Here is a 23,545-nt window from a genome sequence, read left to right on the forward strand (position 1 = left end):
TCTCCAAGTGTCTTTTTGGGCATCTCCAATTGTCCATTTGGGCATCTCCAAATGTTCTTTTGGGTATTTCCAAGTGTCAATTTGGGCATCTCCAAGTGTCCTTTTGGGCATCTCCAAGTTTCAATTTGGGCATCGCCAAGTGTCCTTTTGGGCATCTCCAAGTGTCCATTTGGACATCTCCAAGGGTCCATTTAGGCATCTCCAAGTGTCCTTTTGGGCATCTCCAAGTGTCCTTTTGGGCATCTCCAAGTGTCCATTTAGGCATCTCCAAGTTTCAATTTGGGCATCTCCAAGTGTCCTTTTGGGCATCTCCAAGTGTCCATTTAGGCATCTCCAAGTTTCAATTTGGGCATCTCCAAGTGTCCTTTTGGGCATCTCTAAGTGTCCATTTAGGCATCTCCAAGTTTCAATTTGGGCATCGCCAAGTGTCCTTTTGGGCATCTCCAAGTGTCCATTTGGACATCTCCAAGGGTCCATTTAGGCATCTCCAAGTTTCAATTTGGGCATCTCCAAGTGTCTTTTTGGGCATCTCCAAGTGTCTTTTTGGGCATCTCCAAGTGTCCATTTGGGCATCTCCAAATGTTCTTTTGGGTATCTCCAAGTGTCAATTTGGGCATTTCCAAGTTTCATTTTGGGCATCTCCAAGTGTCCTTTTGGGCATCTCCAAGTTTCAATTTGGGCATCTCCAAGTGACCTCTTGGGCATCTCCAAGTGTCCTTTTAGCATCTCCAAGTATCCTTTTGGGCATCTCCAAGTGTCCTTTTGGGCATCTCCAAGTTTCAATTTGGGCATCTCCAAGTGACCTCTTGGGCATCTCCAAGTGTCAATTTGGGCATCTCCAAGTGTCCTTTTGGGCATCTCCAAGTGTCCATTTGGGCATCTCCAAATGTCCTTTTGGGCATCTCCAAGTGTCCTCTTGGGCATCTCCAAGTGTCCATTTGGTCATCTCCAAGTGTCCTTTTGGGCATCTCCAAGTTTCAATTTGGGCATCTCCAAGTGACCTCTTGAGCATCGGGCATCTCCAAGTGTCCTTTTGGGCATCTCCAAGTGTCCTCTTGGGCATCTCCAAGTGTCAATTTGGGCATCTCCAAGTGTCCTTCTGGGCATCTCCAAGCATCCTTTGTGCATCTCCAAGCATCCATTTGGGCACCTTCAAGTGTCCTTTTGGGCATCTCCAAGTTTCAATTTGGGCATCTCCAAGTGTCTTTTTGGGCATCTCCAATTGTCCATTTGGGCATCTCCAAATGTTCTTTTGGGTATTTCCAAGTGTCAATTTGGGCATCTCCAAGTGTCCTTTTGGGCGTCTCCAAGTGTCCATTTAGGCATCTCCAAATGTCCTTTTGGGCATCTCAAAGTGTTCTTTTGTGTATAAGGGTGCATTTCATGTGTAAACATTTGTGCTGTGCTCAGTGTCCCAGAGAGTGCTCAGACTAAAATCCCAACAGCTTTAGAGAAAAAACAAATATGTGACTACTCAGGTTAATTGTTCATATTATGTTTTTACTTTACATATTTATATTATTTATATTAATCTGATTAATGGATCTAGATCTGTCAGTCTGAATACTTCAGGGTAATATTGGGGCCCCTTTTAATCACACATGAGAACACTCCACTAGTTGTAATTAATTAGATCTTAATCTTTAGCTTAAAAGTGCACATGAACACTTAAAACATGAACACACTCTTTCAGAGCTTCACTAATGATTCAGGTGCTCTGTACTTTCTAAAGTATTTATCATTGTTAAGTGCACGAGCACGTTGGTTGTTTGTGTGTCTGTGTGTATCTGTGTGTGTGTGTGTGTCTCGCTCTATCTCTCTCTCTCTCGCTCTCCTCGCTTTCTCACGCTGTCACTCTGATCAGCCTCGAAGGCAGATCTGTCACGTGCAATCGTGTCGCAAATATAGAGTTCTTCTGGTGGTGGATGGCCCAGCCAATCGCGTGCGCGCTGGAACCAGATTCGGCGGGCTCTCCTTTTTAAGACGTCACCAGGCTCCTTTATTCGCTAGCAGGCAGAGGGCGGAGTTTTTAAAGAGAGTTGCGGGCTAAGGCTTTGGGCGTTTGGTGTAACAATTAGTTTTATTGCAGTGGTGTATATCTGGTGTATATGTTGTGAGTGGCGATTTGGTGTATGTTTGGAGGCGTGTTGGGTGACGCGATCGCTTTTTATATGAGAGTGAGTTTATATGAGGGGAGCACCCCCTCTTTTTTTCCCTCCTTTCAGCAACTTTCTGCTTCTGCAGTAGACTCTTCCCAGTCTATGGTGGATGCTTATTTCGGCCAATTTACTTTTACACACCACGTACGATCTTTTTTTATATACACACTAGGTGAGGGGCGGGTGCCACTTTTGTATTTTTGTTTAGGTTAGTTTTTGGGTTAGGTAGTTTTTTGGTAGGTTTGTTTGTTCTGTTCTTTTCTTTGGCACCGTCCGTTATCTGACCTGATCTGACCTATAAGACCTGAGTAAGCAGAAGTTGTTTTTTAGTTGTGCACTGTATGGGTTTGTGACTTCTGTAAACGTTGTCCATCGTGATTGTCTGTATTGCTTATTATTCTTTCAGTAAACATATAAAAATCACTTATATCTTGAATTCTTCTGCTTCAGTCCATTCTTTCTTTTATTTTATTATCTTATTTTGTTTACTCGCATGCGCGGCATGCATAAAAGCACATCGCGTGCGTAAAAACGCGCGCCGTGCGTAAAAGCGCATTCTGTGCGTAAAAACGCGCGCCGTGCGTAAAAGCGCATTCTGTGCGTAAAAGCGCATTACGTGCGTAAAAGTGAAGTACGTGCGTAAAAGCGCGCGCCGTGCGTAAAAGCGCATTGCGTGCGTAAAAATGCGCGCCGTACATAAAATCATGTGCTGTGTGTAAAATTACTTCACTATCTACCTGCCTACCTATTTAAAGCACATTATTCCGTGCATAGAAACTTATGCCGTGTGAATAACCTGCAGAGAGTAGTCAGACTAGAATGCCTGTGTGCGTGTGTGTGTGTGTGTGTGCGCGTAATGTTAATTCCCCACCAAAATGTTTGTTCCTGTTTATTTTAACCAGCATACGATTAAATAGGCTCTTTCTACAATACTTTTGGAATAAAGACAGACAGTATGTTTGGTGTGTTTTTGAGAAGGTTTCAGAGGCATTAACACAGCTGAACCACGCTGCTATCCAGTGTCCAGTTTATTTTTCTACAAGGAAATGATAAATATTATATTTTCATGTTTTCAATAATGCTCATTTGCACAAATGAACCTTTATCACAGCACAAATGTGCGAGTTTGATATTTTAAACACAAATAAACCTACCACGATTCTGTAATTTATATTAACCATAGACAAAGAAAATACTAATAGGTGTTTAGTGTGAGGCTGCAAATGTTATGTAAAAACAGAATTTTATTCAGCTGTGTTAGGACCTGGTTTGTATAAAATGTGAAATATGTCAAATAGAAAAAACAACAAACTAGGGATAGGGTTTCACCCCTTAAAATAAGCGTGGGGTATTTAAATCAAATCGGCTTTCATAATCACAAACCATGGTCTTGTTTCAGAACCTATTTAACTCATATAACTGTTACTAAAAATAAAGTGATTCTACATCAATATTAATTTGCCACACATCTTACCTAATATGTGTAGCTGTATTTTATACATCTCTGGGAAAAAAATAAGAGACCACTTCAGTTTCTGAATCAGTTTATCTGATTTTGCTATTTATAGGTATATGTTTGAGTAAAATGAACATTGTTTTTTTGTCATTTAGAGCATTTATTTGCAGACAATGACAAATGGCAAACATACCAAAAAACATGCAGAGCTTTCAGACCTCAAATAATGCAAAGAAAACAAGTTCATATTCATAAAGTTTTAGGAGTTCAGAAATCAATATTTGGTGGATTAACCCTGGTTTTCATACATCTTGGCATGGTCTCCTCCACCAGTCTTACACACTGCTTTTGGATAACTTTATGCCACTCATGGTGCAAAAATTCAAGCAGTTCATCTTGGTTTGATGGCTTGTGATCATCCATCTTGCTCTTGATTATTTTCCAGAGGTTTCCAATTTGGTAAAAATCTTAAAGTGGTCTCTTATTTTTTTCCAGAGCTGTAGGTATTATTTATACATACACAAAGATTGGACAGATATAGGCTGATATTCAGCATTATAAGACTCGGATCAGATCTATGGGGTAAATGACATGATCAGGACACTTCTCTCTTTAAAATTCTTCCATTACATTTTGTTTTTTGGAATATAAAGGACACAAACAGTTCTGGAGAGCACTGCATGATGGAGAAATGAAGGAGCTGCCTCTTACAGAGATTGTGTTGTGTGTGAGGGTGTGTGAGACTCATCCTGTGAGTAATGGCTGCTTGAACTTTGAATGAAGGCAGAGAATAGAGTGAATCTCCTCACACAGCTTCTGCTCAGCCTGTGAGTCTGAGGCAGAATCCACCTGCACATGAATGTTACATTTTAAATATACTTTACAGCCTTTATGTGGTTTGATGAGAGGGTAAATTACATTGTTTAGCCATTGTATACATAATGACACATGAAAAAAAAGCATTAATAAAAAGCTTTAACAAATCTGTTAGCATAATGCTAAACATGAGTTCTACATTATACAGAGTGAGAAACAACATAAAGAGAGGGAACAGTAGCCTCTAGTGGTTGTATGTGGAACTGCAGTGGAAAGGTAAGGCTACTTATATAATCAGAGGTCTTCGGGAAGAAGACTGCTTTAAGAGCCTTTTAAAAATGAGCATTATGTAATAGAGTCTGTACTGGTTTCTCTTGAAATAAGGGAGCAACAAAAGAGACACTGGGTCAGTACGATGACTAACACCTGCAGAATAGACCCAACAACGGTTTTACATAAGGGAACACGCATTCAACAGATTTTATTTATTTTATTATAGACACACGAGGAACTAAAGAGTGCAGTTCCTGCAGAGAAACTGAGTGGGATTGCAGTTCAGCAGTGTTGCTGGTTGGTGGTTGCTAAGGTGTTCAATCAATCAATCAATCAATCAATCAATCAACCTTTATTTTAACTCGGATGTACATTGAGGGCAGCCCTCATTTTCAATGTAGCCGAGCATTTACAGAAACAGGGATTGACATGACAGAGAAAATAAAAGCTAAATTTAAGTATTGCAAAATAGCAGTAAATAAAATATAAAAATAGATTTAAAAAAAAAGTAGAATCAGAATAAAATATGGAAAAAAAATAAAATTAATGATTATAATTAGGTATGGTTTAATTGAAAAAATATTAAGATCAAAAGAAAGTTATGAGTTAAAATGAGCTAAAACTAACTTGAACATAATACAATAAAAATTCAAATAAATAAATAAATAAATAAATGAACTAACAAAAATAAAAGCAATAATAATAATATAAAAATAGGAATAACAATAAAAGAAAATCAAAATAAGTCATGTTGCCATGATCACATTGGCCAGTTATCAGCCTTACATTACATTACATTAAACAGGTAACACCTCATGACATATACAGGTGCAGAGGTACCCAAACCTGCCTTTGAGGTAACACTTCATGATCCATTTACATTTTGATATATCAGACTGTGATAAAGCATGTACCAAACTACTAAAAAAGAGCAGTAAAGGAAACTCTTTATGGATAATGTATTTTGCATATTGTAATTACATGTACCTGAATATAATAAATGTAAACTTGGCATTGTTTATAATTGTTTAGATTATTTTTAAGGTATTTTTTGATAAAAAAAATTTGATTCAGAAATGTTCTGATCCAAACATGCAAGAAAGTTAGACCAGAGGTGAAATTGTATGGATGAGAATATTTTTTATCTGAATAGTCATGGATCTGATTTAATAGTTTCTTGTTTTTGATTGATCAAATTCAAACAAAAGAAAGTATTGTTAAAATTACAGTGAATTAATGCATATTACATAAAAAAAAATAGAGTGGATTTAACTTGAATATACAGAATGCAGATTGAGTGGATATAAGAACACTAATAGATGGCTTGATGCAGTGGCTTGCACAGACATTTTGGGGGGCAAGTGCTCAGGGGGGAGAAAGGGCACTTTTTTCGTCCTCACTTATCTATCATTGATTTGGGCTAGAGCGGCTAGTTTATCTGGTGACCAGTCAGCTAAAGATGCTTAGTAGTTTGGTGTTGTATGAGACATTTTACTGCACAACAAAATGATTTCACGTTGGCTTAGAGGGCAAACGGTAGGATTTTACTTGATGTGTATGTTACCTGGCTGGTGGGACACAGGGGAGAAAAAGCCTATCTGTTGCGGTGTGTGCTGTGCTGAAGACTCGCTGAACTGAACTGCTGTTGCAGCGCATCTAGTGTGCCTCACGTGCGGCCGCGCGGTGTCACGTGACAGAGGAAGAGAGAGGTCAGGTGTGTGCAAGCTGATTTCAGGGCATTCTGTTTTCACTCGTTTTTAATCCCTCAGGTTTTCAAAAGATCATTTCAAACCGGCCTCAGTAAAATCTTAATAATAATAATATATATATATATATATATATATATTTTTTTTTTTTTTAAACGAAGTTTCAAAAGGGCACTTTGGTTGATAAAGGGCAGAGTTAGTTGGATGTCTATGTCTGCATGCCTCTGGCTAGATGCATAGATGGCCTCAAAAACAAAAATCTCACTGCTTTATTTCTTTCTGAACTGGCTGCTGAGCTCAGTTCAGTAGAGTTATTCTGGAATGTGGCAACATACGTATTCCATAACATTACATAACATCAGTGTTGCAACTCTTTTACAGTACTGGTCCCTGTTTCAATGAATTGTGTGTTACTGGCTTGTAATTATAATGTTTTATTCAGTTCTCCACTTTGGTGGGACCATATCCAAAAAAAACCTTTGAGGCCATAATTCAGTTAATCTGATAAATCTCACCCCCCATCTGTGAATGCATTTCTCCACTGCCCGCCACATCCCCCTGCGATTGGCTTAAACCACACACAATACCTTGTTGCCTTGTTGCCTGGTAACATCACCAATGTAGAATACAGGGTGAGAGAGAGAGAGCTTTTGCTCCCTGTCTATGTGATCCGTTTTTTTTTTTTTTTGCAAACCAATGTTTAGATTACACAACAGCCTGAGCAGCTGGAGGTGCTTTCACTGAATGCTGTAGCTGCTAATGAATTAATTACAGGTGTCATTCGTTTTCATTAGGGAAAACTCATTCAAAGTTACAGGGTTCAAACATGTTCCTTAGCATCAGGGAACTGTAAATCAATTTTGGTACAATCGTAAACCAACAAGGTGATTTAACGTTTTTTGCACTTTTTTGTTCACAGATAATTTCAATATTTTTTTTGTTATTCCTGAAATTACAACCCCAAATCAGACAAATTTGGAACAGTATAAGGAAAAAAATACTTTGAATTTTAAATTAATTGCAGAAACAATGAGCCAAATACATTTCATATTTTGCCTGTTAATTTCATTTGTTAATTTGCATCCATTCATGAATTTCTTGCCCGCAAAACATTCCCGCCAAAAAATCTGGGATGTTAATAATAACGTTATTAAAACTTTATAATGTTGCAAAAATACATGTTATCCTGAAGTCAAAATATGTTGCTCATTAAGCTTAATGTATTTTTCCTTATTAATGCTGCCATTAAATACGTGTATTGACACATATCATCATATCATCTTGTTGCTGATAACAGTCTGGATGGTCCTTTCTGCCTCTGGTCTGGAGTGCATGATGTTAATTTCAACATCTGAAACACTTAATTGTCATGATTCCACTGTGAGATGGTGCATCCTAGATCAATCTGAGCCTAGAAAAGTTGACACCACTTCTGGACACAGTTAATATGAGGATTTTGTTTTCCACAATACATTTTTAAGTGACATTTGTGAATGTACAGGAAATATATTCTAGTCCTTGATTAGACTTAAATCACTGTAAATTAACTTATTTGTATAACCGAACAAAACATCACTAAATACATGTGAAATTACCTTTTAAGAACATGGTCAGTGTTTCTTAAAAACCAGATGGTTAATGAATGCAATATTAATAGTGTTGCTATTGTCATGCAAAAAGTCATAAACACCCAAAAGCCCAAAACAAATTACTTACTAACACAATCAGTCTCAGTCACAACTCAGATCATTCTTAGAAAGCTACAGAGGCTCTTATAAAAAAAGGTGATGCCGTTTCAAATTCCTCATTTCCGCTATATTGAAGTTCAACTCACAATATGATACAACAACATTAAAATAAGAGGACCATGGAGAGAATGAGGCTGCTGCATGTGTGAGTCATATTATGTTATTTGTGTCCTGGGAAGGTGTCACTGAATTATTATTTCATCATTGACTCCCGAGAGCCACTTTTATTGCAAGTTACTGAATTTTTATTGCATTTCTTGCTCCACTTTGTTGACGTCTGATGAAAAAATGGATATCAGGGGAGCAGCTTGCGTGGTGTGCTTCTCGGTGGGTTTATTACATGACAGCAGATGAATGAGGAGTTTACCAATGCAGGTGTTTCAGAATATGGTCTAAAATAAAAACAGCTATATCATACTATCACTTATAGTGGACAGTAAGACCAATGCATTTTTTGGTGGCTATGATTGGTTATACTGTACGTATTGTTGCCGTGACATATAAAGTAAAAGTCGCATTCTGTAATTACCAGCGATTCATGACAGATTTTGTCTATTATTGTAACAGTGTCGTGTTACCAGAACCGGTGACTGCCATGACAGATTTTGTCTATTAGTGTAATGGTAATTTATCCATTACATGTGCATGTGTCATGTAACCATTGGTTATAACTGGAATAGCAGATTGTGTCTATTAATGTAACATGTGTCATGTTATCCTCACCGGTGATTCGTGATAGATTTTGTCTAGTAATGTAACAGTGACATATTACTATTACAGGTAATTCTAATAAAAGATTGTGATCATCGACATAACAGTGTCATGTTACCAATACCTGTATTTCATGACAGACTTTGCCAAATGCCAGTGATTAGTAGTGTCATTTATCATTACCAGTGATTGTCATGATAGACTTTACATTACGTTAGTGTAGCACTGTCGTGCTACCAGTGTCAGTGACTCATGACAAATTTAGTCTATTAATGTAACCCATTTTATTATGTTATGTTATGTAATATCATAACTTTTTTCTCATTTTATCCCCAATTTACACGGCCAATTACCCAACCCACTCATTAGGACTCCATCTATCACTAGTGATGCTCCAAAACCAGGAGGGTGAAGAAGAGCACGTGCCTTCTCCAACACATGTGAAGTCAGCCACCGCCTCTTTTCAGTCGGTTCTGAAACATCAGCTCAGAGAGAGATGCCTTGTGCTGATCAACATCACCCTTTGGAGGGATGTGGTGAGAGAGCGTCGCATCACAGCGCACTCGGAGGAAAGCACAGCGACTTGGTTCCAATACATAAGCTCACAGACACCTCGTGCTGTAGATATCACCCTTTGGAGTGCTCTCTCAGGGCACCCGGTAGCTGATGGCAAGCTATATGAACAGGATTCGAACCGGCGATCTCCTGATAGTGGCAGCCCGCTGGACCGCTCTGAGACCCATAACATATTTTTTTCTATTAATCAAATAGTGTCACTTTTCTGTTACCAGTGACTGTCATAACAAACTTTGACAAAATTAGAGTAACAGTGTTACTTTGTCTTACCTGTGACTGTCTTTGCAGAGTTTATCCAATAATGTAACGCCGTCATATTACCATTACTGGTAACTGTAATAAAAGACTGTGTCTATTGATGTAACATGTGTCATGTTATGTTACCAAAACCATGGACTTCTGACATATTTATCTATCATTACTAGTAACTATCTTGACAGACTTTTTCCATTAATGTAACTTATTACTTGTCATGTTACTGTTACTGGTGATTCAGGACAGATTTTTTTTCCATTAATCTAACAGTGTCACAGTTACGACCAGGGATGTGTTCCTCTTCGGCACTTGCCTGATGGCTTCCACTGACCATCATAATCAACTGTATGCCAGATAGATATTGGGCTGAGAAAAACTGGAGAATATTCCTTTAAGCAGAGACTCTAAAATAAATGCCCTGCTCAATAAGCAGAGGAAAAGAGAGAGTGCTGAGTTTAGGCAGTGACTCAGTCTGCATGTATTACTGTGATTAGGGAGAGAGAGCTACTGCAGTGCAAAAGAAGGGTGGGAGAGAGAGAGGAGGAGAGAGAGAGAGAGAAAAACAGAGGGAGAGAGAGAAAGAGAGAGTGGACAAGTGTGAGTGTGTGTGCGTGAGAGAGGCATTCACAAGCGTGATTTGCTGCTCTACTCTGGAATGCAGTTTGTGCCTGCCTCTCTCCTCCTCAGCTCTGGCAGCGTTTCCTTCTTCATCTTCTTCAACAGCTCCAGTCTGAAGGATGATTCCTACCAAAGCGTCCAACCAAAGTAGCCCATCTTCCTGCTCATGGATGGTTAAGAAGACCCATCACCCTTGGGCTTCTGTCCAGAGGACCTGCCCCATCTAAAGCAGAGAACCCAGGCAGAGGTAAGAGGTAAGTCACTATTGAGTTCATAGAAGACTTGTCAACAGTGTGACCAGTGAAGCACTGTGCGGTCAGCTGTACTGTACTGGGTGCTGTGCACTACTGTACATGTGTGGGCGTCTGTGTGGGAGAGAGCATGTTGTTATTGTTATTGTTTATTTGCAGCATGGTTAGTTGCGTGGGTACTTTCACTAGCAATTGAATTTTAATGGCTTTATCCTGAGTGTGGAAAATTGTAGACTGACCGGTCAGTTTCATCAGCTTGGTGCAGCTGGTGGCTCGGACAGGGGTAGATCAAGCGGGAGATGAGAAGTGAGACTGCCAGCACAGGTGCTCTCACTGTTGGATGCAGTACATAAACACACACACACACACTTAAAAACACACTCATATACACATACATGCTGTCACGACACTAAGTGAATAGATACCTACCTGCTACTTTGTTGACTGTAACACTCATCTAACTATCTTGATCCATTATAACATACATATATGGCTAAATAGTATAGAACAGAATAAAATGTTTTTAGAATAAGAGTGTAAGAGTTCTTCTCAGTCTGATCTGCATTGTTTTGCAGTGTGTTTCAGCCCAGCTGCCCATAGAGTGTGATGAGATGGAAAAGTACTGTATGTGGGTGTAGTGGCAGTGGAAAAATGCATCAGGAAAAGAGCAGTAAAAGGAGCTAAGGTGACGGCTGACGGATGAGACTTATTTCTATGGAAACAGCATATCTCTACAGCATTCCCCCTTCTCCCTACTGTCTCTCTCTCTCTCTCTCCCTCCCTTTTTCTATGTGTTCATATAGCGACAGGTAAAGAGCCAAGTTACAACTCTCTAAAGTTGCAGATGTTTTTAGAATTTGTTCTCTCTCTGTTATGATAATACACATAATGACTAAATAATGCACTCTGAATTGTTACAAAACTCTGCAAAACTGCATGCAGTTATGCCTCAAATATGTGAATATGGTCTGATGATTACAGTAGACTTTGGGTCCTGCCACAAGAGGGAGTAAACGTGTTTCCCCCGGAGCCCTTTAATGCCAGGTTCACAGTATTCAACTTATTGTGTCCACACTAGTGTCAACCAAGTTTAAAAAGGCTCACATAGGCTACTTTTGGGTACTCTCCTGGTTTCTTCACTCACCCTAACGTGGCCCATCACTGACATCCATATGCCATGCCAGCTTGGAACCATTGAACAAAACATTTTAAAGGTACCAAATTAAATGTTGTCCATTGACAACTTTCATGCTTTCAAGATTCCAACCATGCTCCGTTTTTCATCATCTGACAGTAAAACACATCATATATTGTAGATCATAATGAATTTCAATGTTTTGACATTGATCTTTGCATACAAAACATTCTGATCCCCAGTTGGGAGGCTCCAAATGGGCTTTGGTCAAACATATGCAGTATTAATAACGAATACAAAGCAAGTAAGAAGTTGACTAAATTAAGTCATGCTCAAAAGAATTCTGGTCCAGAAACCAAAGAAATGTCACAATGTCAGCTGGTGTCTTGCAGTAGAAAATACAGCACAAAGAAAATACAGATATGAGCCCTTTAATGCTGCACTTTAGGGATGACAGAAGTAAGTGCTTTGTTGGCAGAAACTCAGGCAAGTCATTCTGCTGCCTGTTTTCTGAAGTTTGCAGCCGCTGGTGTCACAAGTCGTTTTAATCCCGGTTTGATGTTCTCATGGTGTGAGTTTTAGGAAGAGATCACGTCTGCCTGTTTCTGCTTTCAGCACACCCTTTACTAAGCCCCTCAAATTCTCTGCATCTTCCCCTCCTCCTCGAATGACTGCCTGTACATCAGCAGCTCCAGCTCAGCAGTGGAACTAAGGCCCAATCCCATTTCTCTTATTAACCCCTACTCCTTGTTTTGGAGTGTAACCCTTCCCTTGGAACAGTGTACTCGATACAGATATGTAGCAGTGGACTCAGCTTTTTTTTACTTTTATTTTATTTTCCCATTACACCTTAAATGCTGCAGCCTCTGCTGTCTGTAGCATCATTTAAGATGAAAGTGGAAACTAGTAGCGAACTAATAGACAAACTACTAGCGTTTTTTTTTTCATGCTCGTTGTGAAAATAATGACTATAAAACATTGAAACTACACATTAACCTATTGTTATATAGTGGTTACTGAACTTTTTTAAGTGTGCCTCTAAAAAAATCTGGAATGGGATTGGGCCTAAATTTACCAATGGGAACATGAAGCAGAAATTTCACCTCTTGGCGCTACCACTTATCCCTAGCCTCTGTTTTGCCCATTCACTGCTAGAGTTAGGGTGTCCTGATTCTTGTTAGACTGGAGAGGTAGGGGAAGTGTTGGGGCTACATGACCCTTCAAACTTAAAACAGAGGGCTATAAGAATCACTGGCAAGATGGCAGCACAAGCAACCAAAGAACCCAGGAATGTTGAGTATTTTAATTTATGATAACCACAATATACTACTTTAGTTTAATGTGTAGTTTTATTGACTTACGTCCATTTTGTTCTTAAAAAAAGAGTTGCTAGTCGTTTTAGTATCTAGCTAGCCAACTTCTGTGCTCCACCTTAAAGGGTGCAACAGATGGCAGAGGCTGCAGCATTTAAGGTGGAATGGAAAAATAAAATAAAAGCTAATGACAGAGGAATGTCATTAAAGAGGTACTTTATTTTAGTAATTCAGTTAAAAATATCAAACTGGTATATTTTATAGATGTATTACACAGAGTTTCATTTTCCAGCAGGACTTGAAAATTTGGCCCACACTGCCAAAAGTACCAACTGAGAAACTGATTTTTGGGATTCATCATCAACAATAAAATAAATAAACGCTTAAATATATCACTCTGTGTGTAATACATCTATATAGTATATGAGTAACATTTTGAATTTAATTACTGAAATAAAGTAACTTTTCAAAGATATTTAATTTTTTTGATATGCAATAGTAGATCAGACGGGGACTGTTTCGAGTTGTGTACAGTCCGTGGTTCATTTCTAAATTAGTGTTGATGTGAATTTTGAGGTAAACTCTGTGTAACAGTGTGATAAATAGTGGTGAATCCGGTCTTGTCAGGCTGTATTTCTCTCAGTAGTAGCAGGAGGCGAGATTCAGCGTTTACTAATGCGAGTCGTGATGCTAATCCCCCGGTGCTGCTTTACTGTCAGCTTCCCTCACTAACTGATCCGCTTTGAGGGGAGAAAAGACGCTCCTCACACTTGTCGAATAAAAAACGGGTTTATAGATATGACCACCGAACATTTAGTTCTCTCTCCTGGAGTCGTGACTGAGACTGAGGCAAAACCGCTGCTGTCGTGACCGAGAGAGAGAGAGACGCGCGCAGGACGTGAGGGAAAAGTAAAGGAGCCGCGAGCGATGGCTGCTGGTATGTAGCTGGATTATTGGTGAAGAGGTGAAAGTGCCTTTAACATGTCTAAGAGACAGAAATTGCTTCATTACAGACTTAAAACACATTACATACAGCCTGCTGACGCTGTCAGGTGAGCTGCAGACCAGCACAGTCCCATTCCACCTATCAACAGGTCTGTGGCTAATTATCAGCACCTCAGACATATATTTAAAAAAAACATAAAAGTTGTAAAAACATGTTATGGAAGCCCATTTCCGCCACCTGAAGAAAAAAAAAACGTCCTCAACTAGAAAAGTCATAATTATGGGATAGTAAGTCATAATTATGAGATAGTAAGTCATAATTATGAGATAGTAAGTCATAATTATGAGATACTAAGTCATAATTATGAGATAGAAAGTCATAATTATGAGATAGAAAGTCATTATTATGAGATGACTTTTTATCTCATAAATATGACTTACTATCTCATAATTATGACTTTCTATCTCATAATTATGACTTTCTATCTCATAATTATGACTTACTATCTCATAATAATGACTTTTTTATCTCATAATTATGACTTACTATCTCATAATTATGACTTACTATCCCATAATTATGACTTTTCTATCTCATAATTATGACTTACTATCTCATAATTATGACTTTTTTATCTCATAATTATGACTTACTATCTCATAATTATGACTTACTATCTCATAATTATGACTTAGTTGAGGACGTTTTTTTTTTCTTCAGGTGGCGGAAATGGGCTTCCATAACATGTTGAGACATTATTGTAAACCATTTACAAAAACAGTTAGCCAGCGGAAGACTCTGGAGTTCAATTTACCAGTTCAACTGCTAAACCCTGCTAAAAAAAAAGGATATTTTAATTGTCATGCTGGTTGAAAACCAGGCCATTCTCATTAAAACACCCAGTACTGGTGAGCTAGATGGTTAACCAGCCCTTAACCAAAATAGTGTATTGATTTTGGTCATGCTGCCTGAGCAGCATGGTTTAGCTGGAGACATGGTCAACTAGCTTGGTCATTGTGTTCAACCAACTTAGTCAAGCTTGGTTGTACTAATTATTTAGCTTTCATGCATAAAAAAATAAATCATTAAACTCAAGCTAAAAACATACCTGGTTTTCTGGTCATACAGGCTTGGTTATTGTTGCCTTGCTCACGACCACCTTGGCCATGTTGGTCATGAGTATCAAACAGTTTGGTCAAGCTTGGTCCTACTGGTTATCTAGTTTGATCAGGTTGATTATGCTTGTAGACCAGCTAAGCCATCCAACCCAAAATCATACCATATGCTGTTCAAAATCTAGCTGGTCAACCATCGTAAGTAGGTTAATTGTTGTTTATTGGTTTGGTTGTTTGGTGGTTGTGGTTTGACAGTCATTTAAAAGGCTTCATGGTGAAACCAATCAAGATTTGTCAAAACTTTTATGTCTCAGTTAGTATTGTATTATATTCTATTATTAATATATGATATTATACTTTATTTAATTTTAAACACCAAAAAAACAGGTCCACAGATACAAGTTGGACAGTACTTCTATGGATTTCGGACTAATTAGATGAAACAAATAGAAAGAAGTTCTACTAAATGGTAAGGTTTACAACAAACCAGTTTTTGCTGGTTTAAGAGGGTCTAAGATGGTCTTTTGTGATCGTGATTGGCTGCACCTGGTTAGAATTGTCTGTGCAATCAGAAAAGCCACTCTGGCAGAAATTATATTCGTGCTTAATATTAGTGCTGGGCGATATGGGAAAAATCATATATCACGCTATGGAATTTTTTATATCACGATAACAAAGTATGTTTTCAGTTATTCTTGGAAAATTGTGACAAAATAATATCATTGCTTACTTTTTTTCAAACTTTTTTTCAAAGTGACATTAAACCAAACTTTACAATGAGAATTACTACCTTTATGTGCAGCAATATTTATGTATCAAATGAAAACAGATAAGGTAGATGCAGTAGCTATTTTTTTCAAAAGAACAATGCGTCTCCGTTGTTCAGCTCTCATGAGTTTAATAGCGTAAAGCACATCGCAAACCGGCGTGTCCGTGCGTGTCCGTCGCAAAACCTCATTATGAAGCTTTTTTGCGAAGATCACTTTATTAAAACTTATATAAACCGAGTTCATGCAAAGTGACTATGCCAACACATTTAATTGTAGCATTCTGTACTTTATATATTTGCATGAATAATTGATTAAATTACTGTAGAAACGACAGGGACGATAGAAGGTTAGTAGCACGATAGACACTTTTCTATCGTCCCCACGATATTTATCGTCATATTGCACAGCACTACCTAATATGTTCATTAGATTCCATGGGACATGGCAAAAATGATGAGATATGCTACTAGTTACTATCCCATGAAATGTGGTCATTTTTGCTTACAGACATTCCTAATTAGCGGATTTAAGTTTGTTAGTTTTGATAAGGAAGTGAAAATCTCTATAGTAGGGTTTAGACCAAGCTGAGGGGAGTACAGCCAAGAAAAACAAGGATAAAAGCCTGAGAAAGACACTGAAAAGAACCGAGACCCAAAAAGGAAAACCCATTATCTCCTGGGTGAAGCTAGATAGTGGAATTAAGATGCATGTAGCACATATTTACCAGTTATATTAAACAGTGGGTCTCAGACAGAGAAACGATTTGTAAGATAAGTGACTAATGTTAACTCTCTTTCATAACCACATACATTATATAATGGTTCCAGAGGGTGCTGAATAATTTACAGTAGTTACTGCATAATAAATCTTAAGTCTTAAAGTGTTTAAACATCTGTCAGAGATGTTTCAAACTGCAGAATGTGTTTTACACATATAGGACGGCATAAATATGAATATAATCAGTAGTTCATGTTTTTTGACATCAACAAAAAGGCCATAAAATCAGTGTGAGGGTGCCAATCTGATAATATCTATCTGGCTCTGGAACTATGACAATATATCATTAATATCTGAAAAATACAGCTGATGCATGTTTCATAGTTTCATAGTGTGCTAGCTCATACACATAGCCAAATGTATGTGGACAACCAAAATCACCACCATATGTTAGGCAGATTCAACAACACCGCTATTCAAATTCCCTTTCAGACTTAGTACAGTCACTAGCAGAGTTTTTTTCTAATGGACCTACAATGTCCACTGAAACAGGACCTTATCTAAAACCTTATCCAAATTTCAAACAAAGTTGGTAATACAATTCTTCATCCCCAAATAGTGGCCTGCTACCCAGATTCCATTTTATAATTTAAAAAAGTTTTTGGCATGTCACTGAATGTAAGGGTGGCATGGTGGCTTAGAGGTTAGCACATAGGGGTCTTGGGTTCAAGTCCCTATCTGTGTGGAGTTTCCATGTTCTCCTTGTATCTGCATGGGTTTCTTCCACAGACTTCGTTTTTTTCCCACAGTCTAAAAACATGGGGATCAGGTAAATTAGATTTAATTAGATAGAATTGCCTAAAAAGATGGATACTGGTGTGTGTGTTGCTGTAAGTATGTATGTATGTACATACAGCTCTGGAAAAAAAATAGGAGACCACTTCAGTTTCTGAATCAGTTTCTCTGATTTTGCTATTTATAGGTATATGTTTGAGGAAAATAAACATTGTTGTTTTTATTCTTTAAATCACGGACAACATATCTCCCAAATTCCAAATAGAAATATTGAAAATAGAAAACAGAAAAAATTCAGAAATCAATATTTTGTGGAATAATCCTGGTTGTTAATCACAGTTTTCATGCATCTTGGAATGTTCTCCTCCACCAGTCTTACACATTGCTTTTGGATAACTTTATGACACTCCTGGTGCAAAAATTCAAGCAGTTCAGCTTGGTCAGATGGCTTGTGATCATCCACCTTTCTCTTGATTATATTCCAGAGGTTTTCAAAGAAACTCATTTGGTCCCTTATTTTTTTTCTATTAGGGTTGGGCAATATTATAAAAAAAAACTTCAAACATATGAGTGATTTTCCATTACACTTTTTAGTTCCTACATATTGACTTAATTAATTAATTTCTTTTTTATGAATAGTGCCGGTAAGCAGACCCCTTCAACCTTACATGCAGCTTTTATATTAAACACAGTGCAAACATAACCTCCTTGGATTTCAGTTTAGGAAAAGTGTAAAATACAAAAACCGCTGCCACCAAAAGGAATTTCTTTACAGCAAATGACAATCTACTGAAATTCTTTCTGGCAGCCTCTGTATGTAAACATGTACAATCTCCATTATAACATTTTCAAAATCACATTAAAACAACAATTAAATAATTCAAGTTTTCTCCCAGCCCTAGTATGTATGTATGACTTTATGCCCAGATATGGATTGGCACTCTGTGCTGGGTTCTCAGTGCCTGATGCAGTCCTCTCAGTGGATGGTTGTTTCTGTTTGAGAGTGCGCTGTGCGCAATAGGCTGCCACTTATAAATGAGTAGAAAGTAGGGGTGTGCCATATCGTATCGTACACGATAATATCGTCAAAATTTTAAAAAATCGTGAACGATACTATACCCCAAAATATCGTGCCATATCACCCATCCCATTTTCCATTATATATCTACTAGAGACTGTTTATATCTGTCCAGTATAATTTATTTTACTTTAATCCTGCATGTATGGAGATATTTGAAGTGCATTATTATTAGTATCATGACATTCTGGATCATTGACTTCTGTTACAAATCTGATAAAAATTCTTGTATTTTTTATATATCACACAGGGGTGTGCAGTATTATATTGCATGCAAATATATATATATATATTTTTTTTTTCTTGCAGTGTATAGTGTATTTTTGAAATTGTTTTTTTTAAAGTGTTTTGTCATATCGCCAAGAGTATCGTATCGCAAAAATACCATAATATACCGTGATATTATTTTAGGGCCATATCACCCACCCCTAGTAGAAATGGTTTTGTGTAAATTTAATTTGGGTGTTTCAACAGACGCTATGAAAGATAACTCACACCCATAAGCTTATTAGTAGGCTATGTAGAGGATTTTACAAGCCATTGAAGTAAAATTTGTAAACATTTTGGATGAAATAATTCTGATTTCATATAATGAAGGCCAGGGAGAGAAAGAACACACAAAATTCTGATTTCTTTCACACTGATGTTGCTGAGACATACTGCGCTCTGCTACAGAACATTACATAACACGGCATGACAAATAACTAGTTTTAGTCTGGAATTCCCCTGCTATTGTACTGCTGTAGGCATAATACCATTGTGCAGCCCACGGAAGATTAGCAACATCACAAAAAAACGATGGACTGTCTGTGTAGACAGATTTACTCTGGTAGCACTAGAGTTCTCACAGCTTATAACACACCTTATAACTGCACTTTCAATCAGTCTACTTATATATTCACTTACTGTGCATTTTATTAGGAACATTCGTACACCTGTACACAATTGCCTGTATACAATTAACAGTTTTGAATCAAGAATGTTGAGTAAAAAAAGAAAGAAACACACTGAAACCAAACACAACATATAACAAACATATAACAAGAGACAAAAACTGATAAAAAATGAATGTAGCTCTGAACTCAAGTGACACCAAAGCCAAGGCAAGACAAATACATCACAGGAGGATGTTCTAAACTGAAAGACTATTTATATGCACCATACGCTCATCATAGATTTTTTAACCTCTTCATTTTTATCATTAGATTTCTTTTAATATAAGTTTTTGTTTTTTTGCTGTGTGGTGTACTACTTTTTCACACAGTCTAAAAATATGGGGATCAGGTAAATTAGATTTAATTAGATAGAATTGCTTAAAAAAGTATACTGGTGTGTGTGTTGCTTTAAGTATGTATATATGTACATACAGCTCTGGAAAATAATAGGAGAGCACTTCAGTTTCTGAATCAGTTTCTCTGATTTTGCTATTTATAGGTTTATGTTTGTGTCATGGTCAGAACAGAATAGCAGACAAGCGCAGATACTGATAAAAACGAAGTATGTTTATTATAATAATAAACAGATGTAATCAGGGTTGATACAGAAATAAGGGTAATCACCAGTAGACAGAGCAATGAAGACAAAACCATACCATAAACGAGAGACAGTCCAGAGTTCATACACAAACAATCCAGTATCAGAGATAATCCAAGAGGCGGTGGTGAAAGTACAGTCCAGGTCATACACAAACAATCCAATATCAAAGGCAGAGGCAAGAATCGGCGTCGAGAAACAAAAAGCAAGGTCATACACAAAGTAAACTGAGACAAGATATAAGTAACGCTTTGTACGAGGATAACCTACAATACGCGGCGTGGTAGTCTGTTTGGCGTGCACCTTTATAGTGCCAGTGATCAGTATTCGGGACTTCCAGGAGGAAGCAGGTGAGGTGTCACGTGATCAGGTGAGTGCGTGATGTCAGCGGGTGGTGCATTCTGGGTAGTGTAGTTGTTAACCTGAGAACCTCCGTTAGAGCTTGGTGTGGAAGGGACAGAGGAGCTAACAGCACCAGACGTGACAGTTTGAGGAAAATAAACATTGTTGTTTTTATTCTATAAACTACAGACAACATTTTTCCAAAATTCAAAATCGAAATATTGAAAATAAAAAAACGGAAAATCAATATTTGGTGGAATAACCCTGGTTTTAAATCACAGTTTTAATACATCTTGGAATGTTCTCCTCCATCAGTCTTACACATTGCTTTTGGATAACTTTGTGACACTGGTGCAAAAATGCAAGCAGTTCAGCTTGGTTTCATGGCTTGTGATCCATCTTCCTCTTGATTATATTCCAGAGGATTCCAGAGAATGCTCATCATCACATTTTTTAACCTCTTCATTTTTATAATTAGGTTTTTTCTTTTAATATAAGTTTTTGTTTTTTGCTCTGTACAGAATGAGCTTTTCTGCTGCCACCTTAATTCTTATTTGTTTGGTCTACCACCATTACAGCAGAGCTCTGATTGGTCAGCCTAATTCTAAGGAGTCTGTAAAACACAAACAATAGCTCATGCTCTGATGAATTTTTCCATTAATATACAAATGTGTTTTTTTTGTTGTTTTTTTTTTTTTTTAACTTGACATGCAGGCTCTCAGACTCTGTTTAAATAGATCTTAGCTTGTGAGATGAAGTAAAATGAGTTTTTATTTATTCAAAACAGTAAGTATTTAGACTAAGCCATAGACTGTATATAGCTGGACAGAGCATCGTCTCTTAAAAGTGAAGCCACCACAGGTCGGGCGCCCCCTGCTGTTCGGCTGCAGAAAGCTGTTTAACTCCACCCATCCCCATAGGTTTCAATGGCAAAACAGACAACTTTCAATCACGTTTTTTTCTAATATACTGTAATTCTACATCCATTATTTAAATGCAACAGCTAGTGTAACCTCTGCTTATATTGTCAAATTTTTATATCCCCACAGAATTCGGTTTTTAAAACTTTATTCGGCTCTATTCAAAAAAGGTGTGGTTATGGTAAAAGGGCTGCTTATGGGCAGGACCAATAACAGACCGTCAGCTCCGCTCTGCCCCGCTCTGCAGTCTGTGACCGCGAGGCAGCCCTCAGGGGCGGGGTTATTTAAATGAGTAGGCGGTCTCTCCACAGTCTTTCTCCCTCCTCTGGTCTCTACTGCGCAGACTCTAGTCTCTGACTCGCCAAAATGGCGGAAGATTTTGGCTTCATTTTCATTGAATTTATGGGAACGGCGACACGGCGTCCATCTTTATATACAGTCTATGGACTAAACCTACTTCAGTGTCTTGTTTCTGCAGAAAGTAATCTACGTTTTCTCTTTTTACAGTTTAGATTTCTTCAGAATGATCCTAGTTATATTCCCATTCCATAAAAATAATTCAGACCTGTACCCTCAATTCCAGCAGCTATGAAATATATATATATAAGCACTTGTGCTTAATGCCCACTGCATATTTGTTTAAAACAATGGCTCGATAAGTAGTCAACAGTTTATGTGACGCAGCAGCAAGCAACAGCTTTTGACTGCGATAACTCATGCCATTTAAGTGTTGCAAATCTGTTTGAGAGTGGATCACTCAAAACACTTTCCTGTTGTTGTCAAGCCACTTCAATTAGGGAAAATGTCAATCAAAGCCCAGGAGATTTCCGGTGCACAGACTCATGTACCTGGTTTTAAAGTGGTTGGCACTTTGATTCAAGCCAACAAAAGAGCAGAGTCTAAACTATTGACATTCCCACAGCCATTTTACTCAATATTGAGTTTCTTTATGGGGAGTGTGGGGTGATTTTTAAAAATAGCCTTTTTTGAAAAAGTCTCACTATGGATTTGCATTTGTTCTTATGAACAGCTAAACAGGGAAAACATAATTCTTTAAAAAATGTATGAGCTGTTTATCAGCTTTTGTGGCATTTTACTCTGAGGAGGAAAAATGTACTGACATTCTTATAATGTTCTGACATTCTTATACTGTACAGTTAACCCTTTTAGGCACAATTTCTTGTCAGATTTACTGATATGGACAAATTACAAACTATTATATATCTTAGGTGCTGGATCAAGGGTAATTTCCGAAGAGGTCTCTGGGTAACCTAAATCAATGTGCTGGACTAAGTGGTGTTGACTGTATTATTGCATGTTTTTGCATTAATAGTAACAGGTTGGAAAGTTGTCCTTGCTTGGGTGTCATACCATTTGGGTTATTTGCTCAAAATGTTTAAATGGCTGGTCAAAACATCAGTGTTAGCAGGGCTACATTTGACCTGCTTCCAGAAAACATTGAAAACTTTGAGAAAATGTAGAGTTTCTTTCTTTGTTAACCACACCTGCAAAGTGACAAATGAAAAAAATAAAACTAGGAGGTTTCTTACAGTGACCACCAAGCTTCAAAGGGTTAAAGAGGCAGCAGCCAATTTACTGTGCACATATATAAGTGTACACACCATTTACCTAATTTCTTTTTTTTAAAACACTTGAACATACTCTTAAAACTTTTACATACAGCACTGTGCAAAGGTCATAGAGCAAATTAAAACAAACATATTCAAACACAGACCTGCCAAATATTATGGGACAGAAACTAGAATTGTGTCCCATGAATTTTGCTATTTGCTATGGAAGCTAAATAGCTCTGCAATGACCTACAGGATGTGCATTTAATCATTAAGCTCATTGAATGTGAATGTTATATCTGCCATTGTCATTTCTAGCCAGACGCTGCCAGTCATAATCATTACCACCCACTGCTCTGTCCACTACTGGCGATAATTCCTTTCATGATGTATTTCCAGTACACTAGTAATTCTCAATTGAGAGTTGTTATATTTGGAAACTTTAGAAATGGAGTGTCCCAATCGTCTGGCACCCACTATCAGGCCTTGCATTTGGCTTATTATTATTACACTTAAGCAGGAAGGAACAGCCTCATCATATCATAGCATGCTCAGCATATCACCATACACTAGCTCCTCCAAACAAGAAGTGGATCTCGTACTAGAATATTCTCATACGTGGAGGCAAACACAAGTGTTCATCTCCTTACTTGCACTCACTCCACAAAGCTGAGCTTATTACAGTATATAGGGCTGTAATAATCGATTAGTCGATATAATCGACAATGTCGATTATTTAAT

At 37.7% G+C, this 23,545-nt stretch overlaps 1 protein-coding gene across 11 annotated transcripts in view; it reads left to right on the top strand.

Moving 5' to 3' along the window:
* Positions 1–10,203: 10,203 nt before the first annotated feature.
* The window catches only part of LOC103030651 (citron Rho-interacting kinase), an 84,795-nt gene continuing 71,453 nt past the window's right edge, over positions 10,204–23,545 (top strand). For 5 of the 11 annotated variants that reach the window (XM_022670426.2, XM_022670428.2, XM_022670429.2 and 2 more), the window contains exon 1: positions 10,204–10,572. The gene's annotated coding sequence lies outside the window, so the exon portion shown is untranslated. The remainder of the gene's footprint in view (positions 10,573–23,545) is intronic. The other 6 variants (XM_022670433.2, XM_022670430.2, XM_022670434.2 and 3 more) reach the window with 2 other exon arrangements.

Source organism: Astyanax mexicanus, chromosome 12 (genome assembly GCF_023375975.1).
Source record: "Astyanax mexicanus isolate ESR-SI-001 chromosome 12, AstMex3_surface, whole genome shotgun sequence".
Classification (NCBI taxonomy): Eukaryota; Metazoa; Chordata; class Actinopteri; order Characiformes; family Acestrorhamphidae; genus Astyanax; species Astyanax mexicanus.